A 20,636-nucleotide genomic window follows, 5' to 3' on the forward strand; every position below is an offset into this window, starting at 1 on the left:
TTGATAGATGGTGTCATTTTTCATTTCTCATGGTGGCACCCTGCTCTTATGCTCTTTCCTGATGTTTGATGGCTATCAACAATGTCATAATTTAAGGGCCAAACTGAAAGTCTGTCTCTTCATCCAGATCTTTCTTGTTCTTATATTCTTCACCACTCCCATCCATTTTAATGCAAATTTTATGAACTGTTTAAAGACCTTTGGGTTAGTACTATTTTTTTTTTTTAAAAAATATTGTACTTTTTTCTTTTTACAAAACCCAATCATCTTTAACAGTACATATAGTTCTCCTTAATAATAAATAATAGTAAATACAATTAATAATAAATACAAGTAAGCAAATAAACAGTGCTATAAATATTCAACTATATATGGTATTACTATATGTTAATACTAATATGATTTAATGTATAAATAAATATGTATACAGTTCTGATTCTAATTGTTCTATATATAAATATATATCCATAAATATATAAATAAATACAGTATAAATATGTAGAAGTATATAAATATATCAAGCCTAATTTCAAAAACTATAAGTACAAATTTGTTAAATAATTCTTATTATCTATATTTCACATTTCCATATATTTCTAATTATTCATATACATTTCTATATCTTCTTCTAATCTCTACAATTCTTATTCCTATTATCCATCCATTCATATCAATTTTCCCAAACCATGTAATATTCCGAGTCTTCCTTTGCTTTTAATTCTAAGGTGAGTTTATCCATTTCCATGCAATCTAAGATCTTTTCGATTGCTAGGCCTTCTGACAGTAGTATCCTTTTTCCAACATTGTGTGAGTGTGATTCTCGCTGCCGTAGTTATATGCAAGATCATGTATTTTATCTTGTTATTATATTTCCCCTTAATTATCCTTTAAAGAAACAATTCCGACTTCAATTCTATTTGACATTTTGTAATTTCGTATAGCCATTTTTGTATTTTAATCCAATACTTTTTAACTTTGGGGCATAGCCACCATGAGTGAATGATGGGGTTAGTACTATTTTTAAATGTGTTTGTCTCCTGCTTCTATCAGAAGCAGTGTACAAATGTCTTAAATAAATATCTTTTTATCATGATATTTAGTTTGAATAAAACTAAACTAAAATAAATTAAATAATAATTAAAATAAAAAACACCAAAATGTTTTTTCAAAAACAAAAGAAAAAACACAATAAAACAAAAAATGTCTCTTGCAAAACAGGCCAAATTACTAAATCCATTTACAAATTGTTCGCCTGTCAGCTATATATGCTATTAATAACAAAATAGTTAACAGGAAAAACAATAAGAATGGAAATACTATATAAAAGCAAACAAGTAGTAAAAATATAATGATAAAAAAAGACAAGATTGAAATTCCTTTGTTATTAAACTATTAGAAAACTTTACCATGGCTTCAATCCAGGATCATCCTAAAAATTAATCCTAATTGATTCCGGATCAAATATCCATGTTTGTTTTTTAATGGCATCTCTTATCAGTTGCTGATTGATTAAACACAATAAGACCAATCTCAATTACTCAACTAAAAAAATATCTGAATTTGCTTCCTAACAATAGTATTGGACGTACCTAATTAATTCAGTTTCACTTCAACAGATGACTATGATGAATCAGGACAGGACAGTCAATCATGAAAATGATATTTTCATATCATGAAAAAAATATGCTTTTTAGTGAACATAGCATGGCTTACTAGTTTAAAATTCAAAAATTATTTATCATCTTGAGCCGTTTATATCCTTCACGCTCAATCCTTCACCTTTTTCCATTTATAAAATGGCGGCATTTTTCAGCCAGATCTTTGAGGCAATCAATCTTCCACAACCAATTGCGTCTTGATTCAGGTGAACCTGAGGGCACAGATAAAACCAAGTGGCCTTAACAGCTCTCAGGGAGAGTTCTAACAACCGGATGACTGCAAAGAAATATAATCCTGCCAACTCCTCACTCCCACTACCATCCTGTCAGAACCTATCCTTCCATCCTTCCACCACCCAGTCTCAAGTGTCAGTACCCTGCCATCAGAACTGATGAAGCTCCTTGGATGAGAAACGAAACATTTTCGTCATCCAGTCCAATTGCATTTTGCAGGGGGAAAAAGCATCTTTGAGACAACTATGACCTGGAAGACGGAGAATCTCCACAGCCAATCTGATAAAACCACTGAGAACTTATTTAGTATAAATACACAATAGAGCTGTATAGGCACCATTTAAAGCTAAAAGAGTGTTAGCATTTCTCATTCCACTATTATGGGTATGTTACTAATAACCATCATTGTTCAAGTGCATTATGACGTATGAGAAACACTTAGTGTTTTCAATCACCTGGGAAGTGCATAATAGCTCAGTAATACCTTCCCTGTTGTGTTTTTGAAGTTTTCTGCAATTGCAATGAAAATGTAAAATGTGTTTAATTAAAGATGGTGGGTAGTTTTATGGAACAAATACATTGCATAAATAGAAAGAATCATAGATTATCCAACGTGCAAACTAAGGTTTATTAGACGCAGTAATGGGATTTATTATAATTTTAAGAGAAAAGGAGAAGAAACCAGAAACATTTTAAATCAATATATTTTCTAAAAAAAATTAAAAGTCATGAGGACAAAATTGTAGATTTCTCAACTGAAAATTAGAATATCTGAGCTAATAAATTAGCAGGGCAATATTCAGAAATAAAACGATTATTTTTTTCCAATAACATAATCTGGAAGAGCTCCACTAATCATGGAGATACATAATTTTTGCCTTTTATTCTAATTGTAGAGGTTCTAATTCTAATTGTGGAGATGTCCCATTTTATCACTGGATACAATCTGACCAGACTAGTGCTCAGCTGAAAAAAAATACCCTACATTTTTTTTAAAGCACCGATTCTCATAGAAAAAGACAAAAGAGAAGGTGTTTTTTTTTTACAAATCTTTTTGTTTCAAAGGCGGAAATAGTATGCATCTAAATCCTGGCTTCCACAATATATCAGAGGTCTCCAAATTTGGCAACTTTGTGGACTTCAACATCCAGAATTCTCCAGCCAGTATGATTCTGGAAATTGAAGTCCACAAGTCTTAAAAGTCTATAGAGATTCTCGGCCATCCAGCTGATGGTTGTGTGAAAGGTGCTTTTTTCAGGAGGCTCTCAACTTTGGAAGCAACACTGAGATCAGATGCTCCCAAGCTGCCATATTTTGAGCCTGGGAAAATGGGAAGGGAGAATTTCCTGGGGTGTATGTTGTTAGACATAATAACATTCTTTTTCTAATTCAAGGTCATGTTAGTTTGCGCCTAAGTGAGGGTAAGTCTCAAGTTGGGACAGATGATGATTGGGGCATGTGATGGGATGATGGGTGCAGGGGGTGGATTTGTATTTTTTTACTTTTTGCAAGGAAGCCCGGAACTTTCAGATTCAGGATTCCCCCTAGTTTACTATCCAATAAAAAAAGAACTTTTCAGAAAATGTCTGTCTCGGAGTTATTTGTTGGAGTGGAGGTTTTCTGGAACACTGACCGAGGCAATTGCACTCTCTTGTTTTTGTTTTTTTTTCCCCTTTGGGAAAAAACGTATTTAAAAGAAAAAAATAAGAAAGTCCAGTTGCCTCCTAAAAAAGCACCTTTCGGACACAGGTCTTAAAGTTGCCAAGTTTGGAGATTAAATAGCAATAGCACTTAAGACTTCTCTATGGCTTCACAGTGCCTTACAGCCCTCTCTAAGCATTTACAGAGTCAGCCTCTTGCCCCCAACAATCTGGCTCCTCATTTTACTCACCTTGGAAGGATGGAAGGCTGAGTCAACCTCAGAAGGATGGAAGGTGACTAACTTTATCAATGGCAGTTCTTCGCTTAACCACGGTGGCAAGAAAAACAAGAAAATGGGGCAAAACTCATTTAACAACAGAAACATTGGGCTCAATGTGGTTGTAAATCGAGGACTACCTGCATTTTCATTTGCAAAAAAAAAAGGCAACTCCTCACTCATCAGACTTAAGGAGGAGAATTTTTTTTAAGGCAGAAGAAAATATCAGGATAGAATTATCTTGCAGATAATTTCTTTCCCCCCCAGATTCCTACCGCATTGCCAAAGGGAGATTTGAGCCCTTATAGCCAAAGGATCAATGGTGGGATTCAAAAATGTTTACTACTGTTTCTGTGGGCGTGGTTTGGTGGGCGTGGTGTGGCTTGGTGAGCGTGGCAGGGGAAGGATACTGCAAAATCCCCATTCCCTCCCCACCCCACTAACCTGCTTTCCAGCTCCGTTCTCCTGTGCAGGGCAACCAAAGAAGACCCAGCCAATCAGCTAGGACTCGGGAGGCAGAGAAGAGATGGGGGCGGGGCCAGTCAGAGGTGGCATTTGCTGGTTCTCCCAACTACTCAAAATTTATGCTACCGGTTCTCCAGAACTGGTCAGAACCTGCTGAATCCCACCTTTGCAAAGGATGCTGTCAATTAGCATTAAGGCCCGGGTCTGCTGTGTTGAGATAGGTTACAAAATGCCACCCTCAGAGTCTCTGCTGATTCAGTGGTTGTTAGAGTCTAAACACACAAGGAAATTAAATATTGTGAACTCCTTTAAAATAATAAAAGTCTGGGCTCCTTGTGCTGTTCTTCCTTCCTCAGCTCAGCCTTTCTGTCTCAGCATTTGGTTCTGATTTATGGCGTGATGGCTCCCTTCTTACACTGTAATGCAATTCATATCACTTTTTAATGCATATCGTGCTATAATAAGTGTACCAAAGAGGATAGCAAGGAGACAACCCCCAATTGGCTGTGACAGACAAAAATTCTTTTTTCATTATTTCCTCTTTTGTCATTCATGGAACTAGGGATAAAATATGGGTCTCCTTGGCACATTGCAATAGATGGAACATGCAACTATAACCTCCTTTTTTTTAAAGAAAAAGCCCTGAATCCTTTTTTTTCTTAACAGTAATAAAGTGAGAACAGCATCCTTCAAGTGGCACCTTCCGGAAATGTTGGAGTATGACTCCCATCGTCCCCAGCTTTTGATGGCGATGGGCATTGAATGAATGAATGAATGAATGAATGAATGAATGAATGAATGAATGAATGCCATCTTTAAAAAGATGTTGAGATGCTAGAAAGAGTGCAGAGAAGAGCAACAAAGATGATTCAGGACTGGAAGCTAAAACATATGAAGAATGGTTGCAGAAATTGAGCATGGCTAGTCAAGTAAAGAGAAGGACCAGGGGAGACATGATAGCAGCCTTCTAATATCTCAGGGGCTGCCACAATGAAGAGGGAGCCAAGCTATTCCCCAAAGCATCTGAGGGCAGGACAAGAAGCAATGGGTGGAAACTAATCAAGGAGAGAAGCAATTGCTCCTGACAGAACAATTAATCAGTGGAACAACTTGCCTCCAGAAGTTGTAAATGCTCCAACACTGGAAGTCTTTTAAAAGATGTTGGATTTGTCTGAAGTGGTGTAGGGTTTCTTGCCTAAGCAGGGGGTTGGACTAGAAGACCTCCAAAGTCCCTTGCAAGGAAGAGGGAAGAAAATAGAAAATCAAAGAAGGAAGGGGATAGAGACTAAAAGAAGGAAAAGGGAAGGGACAAATGAAAGAAGGAACAGATGAGAGTCAGACAAAAGGAAAGAAAGGGATAAAAGAAAACAGGAACAAAGGGGGAAATGAAACAAATTAGGAAGGAGGGAGGGGGAGGAAGGAAGGAAGGAAGGAAGGAAGGAAGGAAGGAAGGAAGGAAGGATAAAAGGTCAGTTGTTCTTTGAGACTGGTGCATTTTTCACAAAATCCAGTTTAGCGCCGTTTCTTTCCAAGAAATAATAAGCTGATGATGGTAATAAAAACTGATTATGTTGAAATGGGCAATCAAAGAAAATCATGCGCATATGACATGGCCAAATGAAAGGTCATCGCTGAGCAAAAATCACACTTGGCTCCCTCAGAGACTGATATCATGTATTTAAAAAAATAACCCTCAAAATTGTGCATACATTTACACAAATAATCATTTTCTGACATGCCATCCTGGCTACAAGGACTTGCGAAAATGAGGCAGTTAGCTGACTCCCTCGGCTAAATGATGACTATTGTTCCTAGCATTTTGACCTTCTTTTTTTCCCTTCTATCTCTCGTGCACATTACCTTTGGCAACATCTACAGGAGCATTTATTCGAATGAGCCAGGAAGTGCCATTTTATTAGTCTTTTGCAATTAGCATCTCATCAGATTCCCTCCTTCTGGAAGAGTTCCTTTGCTGATTTGCTTGACAAGGCATTTTTCAGATGTTGTGCCAATGTACGATGGAGCAAGTCAAGGATAGGCCCGAGTAAGGGATATGATTTCCTGATCTAAGTATTAACAGAGGCTGTTTCTGGAAAATGTCTCCATGCATTCTTTTTTGTTAAATACTTTTTATTAAACATTTTCCAGCAATTTATAACATATCAACACTTTCAACAACATTACAGCATTGTGAACATTCATATTCATATATTAGTTACTGTGTTACTTTTATATCTATTGTCTAACCAGGTGTACCAGGTATACCAGACCAGATAATACTTTGATTCACCTCTATCTTTTAACTCTAAGGTCAGGCTATCCATCTCCACGCAGTCCAAAATCTTTCTTATCACTGTCCCCTCAGATGGTATATTATCCTGTTTCCAGTACTGTGCGTACACAGTTGTGACCGCAGTTATTATATGTAAAATAATGTATTTGTCTGTCTTAGTATAGTCTCCTCTTATTATTCACAAAAAAACCAGTTTTGGTCTGAATTCAATTTTTTGTTTCATTATTTCCTCTCCCCACTTTTTAATTCTACTCCAATAAGTCTTGGCTTCTGAACACGTCCACCACATAGGGAAATAGGTGCCCTGTTTACTTTTGCATTTCCAATATTCTGGGCTTCTGGTTGAGTCGCTATGCATTCTTGACATGTGGAAAGACTCTATGTTCATAGATGTGTCAGGCTTAGATAGGAACACATAAAAAGCATAGGATGGGGAGTTCTCTTTATGCATGAAAAACAGGAACTTGGTAATTTCAATTTCCTACCTTTGAATCCTGCTTCCTGCTTTTTTCAACCTAGTTCTTACTAATTTAATTCTCACTTTCTGCTTTAAACGAAGAACAACTTGTTTGTTCATGGACATTCCCTTCACCAATGGCCGTTGTTCTCCTACAACTATTGTATAGAAGGTAGCACCCCAAAAGTGGATGTCTCTGGACCAAAAACTCACTTTAGTAAATGTACTTTAATAGTATAATTTACTTTAAAACAATTACATGCTTTTTGCGTGATTCCTCTTTATGTTTGGTAAATTTGATTTTCTGTTACATTTAAAAAAATATCACAGTTTGGCAGTGATATTTGGAGATGATGGAGTAACTACAGGATGACAGAGTTGAAAGGGATCTTGGAGGTCTTCTAACATTTTGCTTTTGCTCAACATGCTCTTGGAGTTGCCAAAACTTTGTGTCAAAGCAAGGTATGTGCTTTTTGACGTTAACGTACAGGTATTTCTCAACTTCCAGCCACACCTGCAACTGTAGCTTCCATCACAGATAACAGATAATCAGAGTTAGAAGGGACCTTATAGGTCATCTAGTCCAATCTCCTGCCCAAGCAGGAGACCCTACATCACTTCTGACAGATGGGAGTCCAATCTCTTCTTGAAAGTCTCAAGTGATGGCGCTCCCACAACTTCTGAGGGCAACTTCTGTTCCATTGGTTGATTGTTCTCACTGTCAGAAAGTTTCTCCTTATTTCTATATTGAATCTCTCCTTGTTCAGTTTCCATCTATTATTCTTTGTCAGGCCTATAGGCACTTTAGAAAATAGCTTGACCTCTTCCTTTTTGTGGCAGCCCCTCAAATATTGTAACACTGCTATCGTGTCTCCCCTGGTCCTTCTCTTCACTAGACTAGCCATGACGAGTACTTGCAACCGTTCTTCGTATGTTTTAGTCTCCAGTCTCCTAATCATCCTGGTTGCTCTTCTCTGTACTTTTTCTAGAGTTTCAACATTTTTTTTATAATGTGATGACCAAAACTGGATGCAGTACTCTAGGTGTGGTCTTATTAAGTCTTTATAGAGTGGTATTAGTACCTTGATCTTGATTGTATCCCTCTGTTAATGCAATTTAGGATTGCATTGGCATTTTTGGCTGCTGCTGCACAGTGAGATTGTCACACCTGATCTTACGATCTTTCCTTCCTGGGGTCATTAAGCAAATCATGCAATTATGAAAGAAATCTGGCTTCTCCGATTAACTTTGTTAATGCCACAGTTGTTAAGTGAATCACTGCAGTTGATAAGTGTAATGTCACCTTGTTGTTAAGTGAATCTGGATTCTCTATTGGCTTTGCTTGTCAGAAGGTCGCAAAAGGGGATCAAATGAAATTGGGACACAGCAACGGTCATAAATATGAGCCACTTGCCAAACATCTGAATTTTGATCACATGATCACAGGGCAAAGGTCATTCAGTGTGAAAAATGGTCATAAGTCCCTTTTTTCGGTGCCGTTGTAACTTTGAGCAGTCTCTAAATGAACAGTTGTAAGTCGAGGACTACCTGTAATTCATTCTTTCTAAATTTCATTCTTTCCAAATTTTTCTTCTGCAGATGCAAAGTTGACACGTGATTTTTTCAATGCCTTTTTTTGGGGGGGGGGGTTCTTTTTTTAGATGAAGGCGGATCTCTGCTGAAGCAACCCATATGGATTTGCCTTTTTACACTTCAAAGATGTAGATGTCTCAGATTTAAAGAACAAAGACGTCGGGATCAAATCAACAAGCTGCACGGCCCTCCCTAAACCATTTCTGCTAAAATTTCATCCTTTTGTCAATAGATCAGAAGCAAATGCAGGGGGAAAAATTGCTCTTTTACAGAAGAAGGAAACCCCCACAGAATGGAGCCTGATGAGGCTATTAACAGATTTTCAATACAAAGCTAATTGATAAAAATCCAGGCAACTCAGCTTCTATCATATTTTTTTTTCCTCAGGGCACAAAAAGGAATAATTCAGTTTGTTGTTCCAAATATATTTGACACATTAATTCAGCATGAAAAGAATGGTTTAATGAAGTCTGAAGAGAATTGCTATCTGCCCTTTGAATGAGTTATCTAAATGCCACTTTATTATGCGAAGCTATGTAAAATAAATTGCATTCCAGCCCTTGTTAAGAAAGGGGAGGAAAAAAATAAAACCTTATCACAGCCCAATGTTTACAGGAGAAGTGATGTGAAGATCAGGAGATCACTGCACTACTTTTGAAGACAAGGAGGGGGTGAGTGTGTGAAAACTTAACACCAATAGCCCCCTCAACTGAAAAGCAGATAATCTGACATGAAGATAATTATCATCTTACTTTAAAAAGCGATTAAGTGCAATTATGTTCCGCAAGAAGAGACACGGAACAAAGAAAATAAAAATTTAAGGGTGGCATTGTTCAGTCCTATGCTTGGAGATGGAAGCCCAAATCTTTCAAAATGACTAGATATCTGTCACTGGGTGAAAGGAAAGGACGATAAATAAACAGGCTTATATTCTCTCAGATCTTTGACTCGGCAAGATGAAGTTCTATGCTATCTCTTTAGGATGCTGTCGGAAATAGATGGTTCTGCCTTGATGTTTCCTAGGGAGAGGCAGTTTTACAGGTCCTCTGGATTTACAACCAGTGGTGTTATGCTGCCGGTTCACAATGGTTCTAGCGATCTGGTAGTGCCAGTCAGCAATTGGCCACACCCACCCACACCCGCCCTTTCCTGTCCTATATTTTCTTTGTTTGTAACTCAGCTGATAGGCATGGCAGAGTGGGTTGCCATGCCTCAGCTGTTTTACTACTAATGCTGATGGTAAGGTAAGTTTTTATGCTGAAAATTGCCCGTCTTACAATGCTCCGCGCGCAGCCACAGAACCGGTAGTAAAATATTTTGAATTCCACCACTGCTTGCAACCATGGACTTAGCAAATGTTCAAAGTCACAACTGCAGTGAAAAGAGGGACCTTTGACCGCCAATATGTAAGACAGAGCATTTATTTGTTGAGATTTGAAGTTGCCATTTGTTTGACCATTCTGATACATAGTCAAGATCTTTTTGAAGGGTAGCGGTATTGTCTGTGGTATTGAACATTGTCAGCGAAGAAAACACAGTTTCTTTTAATGTGATCACAGAGGTCATTTATGTAGAGTATGAAGAGAGTTGGTCCTAGAACACTGCCTTGGGGGACACCACTGTTGACAGGTACAGAATTTGATAGGATGCTCCCAATTTTGACCATTTGTTGTCTGTTTGACAGGAATGCTTCTATCCAGTTATGCATCTAGAGATACCATAAGATTTTATTGTTATGAGTAGTTTGTCATGTACCACTGAATCAAAGGCTTTACAGAAGTCTATGTAGATTTCATCTATTGCTTTATCTATTACTTTATCTTCTTCATCTCCTTTGTCCTCCTTCTCCTCCTCCTTCTCCTCCTCCTCCTCCTCCTCCTCCTCCTCCTCCTCCTCCTCCTCCTCCTCTTCCTCCTCCTTCTTCTTCTTCTCTCTTTTCCTCCATCTTCTTCATCTCCTCCTCTTTCCAGCTTCTCCTGCAAAGCCTAAACAGATTGCTATTTCTGCTTCCTGGCTGAAACACAGCCCAAGGATATTCAAAACTGGGCCAAGAGCCACCATCATCCCTTCAGATGGAGGTTGCTCACTCCCTGGTCTATCCTTATTGACTGTGGTTCTTCAGGGTTTCAGGTGGGTGTCTTTCCCAGCCCTAACACACCCTGGAGAAGATGTCCTTCATGACCAAACAATGATCAGTCTGGGATGTGTAACAAAACAGATGAAGAAAGCTTTTCCTTCCTGATTTGTGAATCAAATTCAGAGAGCCAGAATAGCACAAAAGGTCCTTTCTGATGCTTTATCCAGTAACTCTGTTGGCAGCAATATCTTGTTGCCGTTTCTTTCGTCTGCAGAAAAACCTGCCTATTGTGTTCATTTTGTTGTTGTTGTTGCTGAATTATTATAGCTCTTCACCACCGCTTTCCCACATCCCTAGATGAACAACCTTTAATTGTATCCCTTGTTTTTAACAAAACAGACTTGGGTTGCAGCTTATTATTCATCTGGGGTTCTCAGACATAATTTATTATCTGGTATTTTCTTCCCTCGCTCCCTTTTCCCTTCCCCTCACAAGTAACGGGAAGCTCTTGGCACTAACTGGCTGGTGGAAAGTGATTTTATCATGCAACACCCATGACAGTGTACTGCAATGGATAAACAATATGCATTTACTGTGATAGATGCATTGCTCCACAGAGGTTCCTTAGGGGTATGTCAGTGACAGAGCACTTCGTTTTTCCACATTCTGCCTCTCCTTTCTCGGTTACACACTGTCCCTGGCACAAGGTCTGGCTTTCTGCTGCCTTTATAGCACTTTCAGGAAAGTGAACGGGATTCAAAAGGAAATGAGAACAGGGAGGAGCCTTGAGCAACCAGGATAAATCAGTAGGGCCAAAGGAAAGAAAAAAGAATCCATGTAGAAGGAGTTTCCTTCAGGTCCCATTGATTCAGACAGCCTGCTCATGAACCCCTGGAGTTAGCAAACTCAACTGTAGGGGAAGGAGTGGGAGAATCTGAGGGCAGAGTCAAAAGAGGCACCAGCCTGGAATCCCTGTGTAGCCACAAGCAGTTTAAGTCTCATCTCCCTTGAATTCCATGGACCTTTATCTAATTCCAAGCAGGTGCTAAGCATTAGTTTAGAAGATTCTAGTGCATAGAATTTATTTATTTTTAGAAATAAAACAGTTTCCTTGTCCTTTCCTGCATGGACCTGGACTTTTGCCTCTGACATCAGCTGACATAACTTGATCCCTGGATTTCTGTTTTTTATTCCAGTCTGAAAAATAAATAAATGACAGTTTAATTATTCCTTGCCAGATCAAAAAAAAAAAAAAAAAGCAGCCAGTTCTTGGCTGGTAATTGGCAATCAGTGTCAGAAAACAAGTTAGCCAGTCTGATGGTTGTTAGAAAGCAGAGAGGAAGTGTCTGGCCTGTTTATTTATTTATTTTTTTGCTAGCAAACAATAGATCAGGGGTGTCAATCTTGTGGCATCACGGCGGCATATCATGACTTTTCACCTTCGCTAAACCAGGTGTGGGCATGACCAGCGTGCGACGCATCTGGCCCACAGGCCATGAGTTTGACGGCCCTGCAACAGATTGTGGTGTAGGGTTTCCTGTCGAAGCAGAGGGTTGGACTAGAAGACCTCCAAGGTCCCTTCCAAACTCTGTTATTCTATTCTATTCTGTCTGTCAGAGCATATGCAGTGATGTCCCTCTTCAAGACCCAGTCTGCAGCAGCATTGGGACCAGGCATGTAAAGGAGGGACTTGTGGAATGACATCACTGCAGAACTGGGCTTCCTGTATCTTTTTGTATTAATAAACAATCAAATCATACTAGGAAACAGTCAATCTAAATTATAATGAAACAAGCAACAAAGTTACAATCATACAGTGACAAGTGGGAGGGGATGGGTGATAAGGAGTGATGAGAAGATTAATAGTAATAGTAATGCAGATTTTGTAAATAGTTGGACAGTGTTGAGGGAATTATTTGTTTAGCAGAGTGATGGCTTTTGGGAAAAAACTGTCCTTATGTCTAGTTGTTCTGGTGTGCAGTGCCCTATAGCGTTGTTTTGAGGATAGGAGTTGAAACAGTTTATGTCCAGGATGTGAGGGTCTGTAAATATTCTCACAGCCCTCTTTTTTGACTTGTGCAGTATACAGGTCCTCAATGGAAGGCAAGTTGGTAGTAATTGTTTTTTCTGCAGTCCTAATTATCTTCTGAAGTCTGTGTCTGTCTTGTTGTGTTGTAGAACCAAACCAGACAGTTATAGAGATGCAGAAGACAGACTTATAATTTGGAGGAGGGGGAGGCTGGATTGAAGCAGGGTTCTTTTATTCATCTCTGGCACCAAACTCTGCTGCATCCTGCTTGTTATAGATATTGTCTACAGAAACTATCTTGTTTTAAGCTTATTTACAAAACTATAGCATGTAAGGCGCACTTGAGTCAGTTATCAATTGGAGTGGCATAGAAGCCCTTTAAATAAGTAAACAAAATCTCCAAAAATGACTTCTGGTTTGAGCTTCTTCAGCGACAGACCGAAACCTCGTTTCTGCGAGGCTTCGATCCATGCTCACCGCTGGAGCGCCCCGAGCCGGCTGGTTTCGGGGCTAAGCCACCCCGTAGAGGTGGTGAAGAGGGGGGAGACTGCCTGCAGGGTTGAGGAGAGCCACATCTCCCCTCCCCAGCTGGCCATTACTCCCTTTCCCGAAGGCGGTTGCAGCGGTGGTCAGAAATGGCCACCTCAAAGAAGAACTCGACCAGAAAAGAATGTGCAGGAGGAAGATAAGAAGTGAAAGTTTTGGTTGACCTGGTCAAACAGCAAAAGCAACAAATAAGGTACCCTGGAATTTAAACTGTTAAAAAACAATAACATTGTTCCCTAAGAAGATTTTTAAGCTGCGAAGGAGAGAGAAAAGGGAAAATATTTGGTTTTCTCCTTTTCCTATACTGACAGCTAAGAGACTTAAGCAAGAAATTGGGAAAAAATCCACTTTGACATCAATAGGCATTTAATGCTGAAAATAAAAAGTCAAAGGGATAATAAAGATTTCTGGATAATTAAAAGCTTTTGAAAACAGGAAAGGAGAGAAAAAGAATAAAAGGGTAGGATCTGGAAGGGAGGAGACTGCCTGGAATTAAAAAAGAACTTACAGCAAAATCTCAACAAGACTTCCAAAAGATACATTCTAACTAAAATATTGCAACAAAAACCCCAGGAAGAGAAAGTCGAAAAAGAAATAAGAAGATATAACTCGGGACTATCTGGATTACTTGATGATTTCTGGATTCTTGGTTATTGTTTTGAATGACTAAAATCAATTGGGTGGTTGTTTAAAATTGTTTAAAATGGCTCCACTTTTAGAAGAACTGAAAATGGAACTTAAAAAGTACAAAGAAGATGCACAAGAAGGGAGAGGTTCTTTTGGCTTCGTATTTCAGTTTTTAGAAATGGAGATTTGGAATTATGAGAAACAACAAAAATGCCTGCAGAACAAGAAGATTGTGACAAAGAAGAAGCCACCTTTAATGAACAAGTAATCTTAGATTTACAATCTTTTTTTTAAAGAATATAGTGTGTATTATAAGAATGTACCAAGCAGAATTCGATTGGAAGTTATGTATTATGTATTATATTGAAGGTCATAAACTTAAGGTATATATTGAAGTTTAAATAAGAGTTGAATGGATGTAATTAAAAGATATAAAGGTGTCATACTCCAATTAGTAACTACAGGAGAAAATTTGTTTAATGAGAAAAGATAATATGAAATTGAAACAGAACAGACAAAAGTATAAATATAATGATTTGAATTAAGATGAGATTCAAAATAAAATTGAGAAAATTAAAAGAGGGGAAAAACTATATAGAAAATGTAAAGTAGTATAAGATATGGAATAGAATACAAAAAGGAGCATGAAATTGAGTTTTGTGTCTGTATAAAGAAATTCAACCCGGGACCATGCTATTTTCAAAAAAGATGTTTTACTTGTATTTTGTGTGTGAAAACCCAAATAAAACTTCATTAAAAAAAAAATCTCCAAAAATCTTCCATTGGTCAAGACAAGTGCTTTCTGCTACATATCATATATTTGCTTGAAGAAAGCATCTGGGAGAAAAAAAAGCAGATAGGAAGGTAAAGAAGCAATATGAGGCAATGGATTGGTTAGAGACCTTGAATCAGGGTTTTTAGCATGAGAAAGGACATCTATTCATATGATAATTGTGCATATTTAATAATATGCGAGGATTTAATGAATTATTAATCCTTTATTGCTATGCCTTTGTTAATTTTTTATTTATGAAAGTTGGTCCTGAGATTTTAAGGAATATATGAATTTGATGCCATTACTACTCATGTTTGGAAACTACAATTAGGAACAAATAGATCATCACCGAATTAGTCCTTATTGGTGCATAATCAATAAAATTCAATTATGTCAGGGTGCATGGATATTTCTATTACAGCTAGTCCTTAAATGGAGAATATATACATGTGGTGAATTAAATATATTTAAATATTTAAATATATGCCACTATGGGATGTTTGCAAGTAAGTGAGCAATCCATCTTTCTGTAATTACTGGGAAATTTGCATGTGACAGCTCTTTATGACAAAGGGGCAAAAGTGAAAATGTTGAATTATTCACTTCTTGAAGTACTACTGTCAGAAAGGGATAATATTGGTTAAAATGTTGAATGGAACATTGACATTTAAACTGCTTTCAAGAGAGAAAGATCACCTGCCCCATTGACACAAGGTCTTTTGCAGGCATCATCATAGGAATGAAACCTCTGGCTTTGCACAACTGGAAATTTGCAGCGTTCTGAACCAACATGGAAGTGTACTTTGCATCAGGCTGGAAACTTCAGCTGGATATATGGAGATCACAGGACACAGCATGAAGATTGATAGCATGCAAAAATAACAAAGCACAATTGCTGGTATATCACATGGTGTGTCCTACCACAAACCTGTAAAATTATTTCAAACAATAAAGCCCCTCCCTAAACACACACAAAAACTTCAAGTTCTTGGCCATTCTTGGGAAATCAATTTATTTTTCCATTGTCCCAGGGTTAGATGAAATATATATTTGTCAGTATTTCTCTTGTGCTTCTCATCCCCCCCCCCCCCAACACACACACACACACACATTTTTGAGATTGTCTGTCTCACCTCCATCTCCCTGCCATTCTAGCCAAGAAAGAGTTCTAGTATCAAAGTTGGATGACTTGCATGATCGTTGCCATATTTTCAGAATTTTATTGATTCTACAAATTTTGCTTGTTTGGTGTCATAGTAAATTGAATGGAATGGAATGGAATGGAATGGAGTGGAGTGGAGTGGAGTGGAGTGGAGTGGAGTGGAATGGAATGGAATGGAATGGAATAGAATAGAATAGAATAGAATAGAATAGAATAGAATAGAATAGAATAGAATAGAATAGAATAGAATACTGGAATGAAGAATGGAATGGAACAGAATAGAAACAGAAATAGGAATAGGAATTGAATCGAATCATAGAGGGGACCTTGGAGGTCTTCTAGTCCAACCCCCTGCCCATGGAAGAGACCTTATATCATCTCAAACTAATGAATGTCCAATCTTTTCTTGAAAACCTCCAGCAATGGAACACACACAACTCCAGGAGGCAAACTATTCCATTGATTGATGTTTTTCACCGTCCAGAAATTTTCTCCTTAATTCAAGATTGAATCTCTCTTTAAGGATCTTCCACTCATTGCTTCTTGTCCAGCCCTCAGGAGCTTTGATAAATAAGTCAACTTCTTCTTCTTAAAACCACCCCTCATATACCAGAAGACAGCTATTGTCTCACCCCCTAATTCTTCTCTTCGTTACTTTTGAGGCTTTTAATTATCTTTGTTTTGAGGCTTTTCTTATCTTTGATACTTTTGAGGCTCTTCTGCCCTTTGTAAATACACTTCAAGGTGCTTGCAGTTCTGATGACCAAAGAAATGTTTTCAAGGTTTCTTTGCATTGCTTAGAGTTCCAAAATTCAGTCTTCCCTCATTACCAGACCTGTACAGCTTACCTGAAAGAACACTTTGGCAAATGATCAAGCATAATCAAATACGTGACCACAGATGACTGGAATCTATATAGTTTCTTGGAATCATGGATCTACACTAGTTTTCCACCTTTTATTAAAAGAAGTGGACAGTCTGTCTGTTATTTCACTAAGTGTTGGTCCCAGCATGTGAAGCCATAAACTCAGAGGCTGGCAGGCTGGAAACAGAAAACAAATGTTGATTATCTCATTGTCTACACAGTCATCAATATAATTAGCCTTTGTCCTAAACTCACCCACTAGCAATGGATAGATAGGACCAGATCAAGGCAAGTAAGATTTATTGATAATGCAAAATTTGGAAAGCATTGTGGAAATGATTTCATTTTACTTTTCATTATTGCAGCATTGGCCGTGATGCGTTCTTATTGGTATTCGGGGAAATTTGGTTGTCATTTAGATTTGATGTGGAATTATGTGTTGTGAATGGTCTTCTATTGATCATCAGGCCTTATTGTTATCAGGAACTACATGATTACAGTCTGAGATACGCAGCACTTGGCTTCTATTATAATCAGCTAACAAAGCTTACTTTATAGAAGGGGTCCCTAACCCCATCTGTCGACCAGCAGTGGGCCACAGCATGCCAGAAACTGGGCCATGCAAACAAGCAAAGTCACATCCGTGGGATGCAGGTAGCGTGTGAAACCACACCCTTCCAATCCACAGAAAAACTTCTCTCCATGAAACCGGTCCCTGGTGTCCACAAATTTGGGGACCACTGCCTTAAAGGAAGGGAAGATGTTGCCTTAGCATTAAAAGTTATATAAAAATAATTAATTTTCTTCCCCTGCTCCCCCTGAAGGGAGGAATTAGCAATCACAGAAAATTATTTTCTGTAATTTAAATTTTGGTTAATACGTTATTTGCAGAAGCCTAAATTGAAGCAGTTTTTTTTTTAAATGCTTTAGAAATCATGGGTAGAATTTCAAGGCTGAGATCAACAGATAATTAGTCTGAAAAGTAAACAATCTTATTTGGGAGTAAGCATAAGGGATAAAAAGATATTAATCGTATGTGTGGGAAACTACAGCGTAATTGTACATCTTGGTCCTGATTTCCTACTTGTGCAGTGTATTTTTTTCCAAAGCCTGAGTTTATTAGAGTAAGCCCATATAGATCAACTATTTGGCAGGCATTGGTTCACATGTACAGTATACAAATAAAATGGGGAGGGAAGGAGGAAGAGCAGTCCAAGGGGTATTTTAAATGGTTTTAATAGTTCAGTGAAAATAACAAAATAAAATCAAACAGAGACACATAGAAAGGGGAGGAAAGGAGACAGTCTTAACAGGGGAAATATTTGACTTAATAATAATAGGTGGGCAATAGATCCTTGAATTGTAGCTGCTCATACACTAAAAGTGAGCTAAAAAGCCGGATAATTTGAGGGAGGGGTTATTCCCATTCCATGCTTGAAATTCAACATCTTCTTGTGAGTTGTTTCCATTGTCCACAATCTAAACATTTGAATTTTGGAGTGCATTAAAGGTTTGAGAATAAAGCAGTAGCATGATAAATGGAAGAAGATCAGAGAATGGCATGTATAATTAAGGAGCATGTTATAGAGAAGTTGATATAAAGTAATAATCAATATTCCAAAGAAAGAAGATCTTAGCAGCTTAAGGGTCCAGCAGAAGCCTCCTCCTGATACTGTAAGTGTTGCTGAAGTAACGCTGAAAGGCGTTTTTCAGGACAGCCGTGCCTTAAGACAAGTGAATGACAAGCTAATCTTGCTCTAAATAAAACATGAATTGAGAATAATGAAGATTGATGTAACATGTTCTCAAAGAAAAAGGAGGAGAAAACTGAACAGATGGAAAATGGGTTGGGGAGGAAAAAAAGCCCACAACCCATTGTCAAAATCATTTTTCTTGCCAGGGCTCAAAGACTGGCAAAATATCCTCTGAGAATTACTGACAGTTCAAATAGGGCAGAGAGTTAGAGACAGGATACAGAATAACAGAGTTGGAAAGAGCCTTGGAGGTCTTTTAGAATCAACCTCGCCTGGCCACCGGACTGCTTCTTTCTGCTTTTTTCTTCTTCTGCTTTTGGCTGCATGCAAAGAAAGCAGCAAAAGTCTTTCTTTCTCTCCCCCAGACTCCACCAGAAATGAATCTTTGGGACCCTGCAAGGCCTCCTGCTCCAAGAGGCTGCACCAGCAAAGACTCATTTCTGGCGGAGTTTGAGAGAGAGAGAAAGAAAGACTTCTGCTGCTTCTGCTGCTTTCCTTGCATGAAGCCAAAGTATCTCTCCCTCTCCCTCTGAGAATGGAGCAGGAGACGGTAAAGAATGATCAATCGATAGGAAAAACGGGGGGATTTTCCTGCAGACTTTTTTGGGATTTTCCCAGGGTCTCTAGTCCTCAGGATTTAAAATTATGAGTTTGGTGGTCCCTGAGGTCCAAAAGTTGAGTTTGGTGGTCCCTGAGGTTGGTGACCAGTGTTCTAGGCCACCACTACCCTTGCTGAAACAGAAGGCCCTGTGCCATTTCAGACAAATGGCTATCCAATCTCTTCTTTAAAACTTTCAGGGAGGGAGCAACCAACAACTCCGAGATGTAAACAATTCACTGGTGAATTGTTCTCTCTGTCAATAAATTTCTCCTTAATTCTAGGTTGGATCTCTCTTGGATAAGTTTCCTGCCCTCAAGTGCTTCGGAGAATAGTTTGACTCACTCTTCTCTGTGACAGCCCTTCCAATATTGGAAGACTGTTATCATATCTTCCTTCTCTTCATTAGACCAGACATACTTAGTTCCCACAACCATTTATCATATGGTTTAACTTCCGGTCCCCTAATCAAAATAATGGGCTGATCTTAAAGCGACAAATGTCCAACCATGGGTAATTCAAATAGTACTCCGTGGAAATGCTAAGGTTCATTAGAATCCTGAAGAAAGCATTGAGAAGACTCAAGAGTAGTGTCCAGTTTCACAGTGACTGACCAGGGGCTAAACTTCAGTAGTGGGAAAGAAGATGCATGTCCTTTTTCTTATTGTTCCTCATAATTGGAATTTGGTGCCATAATGTTCCTCCAGTCCTGAGGGAGCCTAAATTCTAGATGAATAAAAAAAAAAAAAAAAACCATCAGCAGAAGAGCTGGTAATGGAGACCATTTCCCATAAATTGTGCTAGTCTTCATTAACAAGCAGGAGGTGAAAGGCAGTAATTAACCGTCGTGTGGAAAACAATGATCCCGAGCATTTATTGTCCACATACTTGCTTCTAATGACCAATGTTTTATTATGGCTGCTTGTCTATAAATTGGACAAGGAGTTCTAAGGCAAATTATAAGCTTGTCAGGCCTTGAATGCATTCCTCATATTTATGCAACTGAGTATTGAAATTTCTCCTGAAGTCCTGCTTTGAAAGAAGGCCTCTCTCTCTGGGTTTCATTCATTTACTGGGTAGGTTTTTTGCATTTTCCAACTTTTCCCTACTTTGTATTTTTCAGTTAAGATGTCGAGAGAGGGAAAGGTGAAGGGCAGAAGGCTGAACAAATGCCCTCACAGCCGAGAACCTTATGAAGTGCCACTCACTTCAATGACAAAAGTTAATGAAATGGATCTCTATCGCTGAGTGGGTGACCTATTGAAATAATTGGAAGTCTATTTGCCTGGGAAATAAGATAGGAAAGGTAGAACTGAGAATGGAGAATGGAAGATAAATGGCACCTGGAGCTTTGATCTTTAATGACCTCAACCGTGCAATCTGAAAATGACATGAAATTCACACTGGAAGCAATCGGAGCTTCTCCATTCAGGCAGACAACCCATCAAAAGGTCTGCAGGGGTGATTTGAGAGGCCTTTCTCACAAATCAGGCAAAACATAAGAAGAACGCATGTTCTTCTGACCTTTTCGTAGGTCTCCTAAATGTAAAACCCTCTCTGTATGGGCTGAGGCCATGATTACCCA

Source organism: Notechis scutatus, chromosome 9, assembly GCF_049901735.1.
Source record: "Notechis scutatus isolate UNSWTSFEM ecotype Mainland chromosome 9, rNotScu1.2, whole genome shotgun sequence".
In the NCBI taxonomy this organism is placed as follows: domain Eukaryota; kingdom Metazoa; phylum Chordata; class Lepidosauria; order Squamata; family Elapidae; genus Notechis; species Notechis scutatus.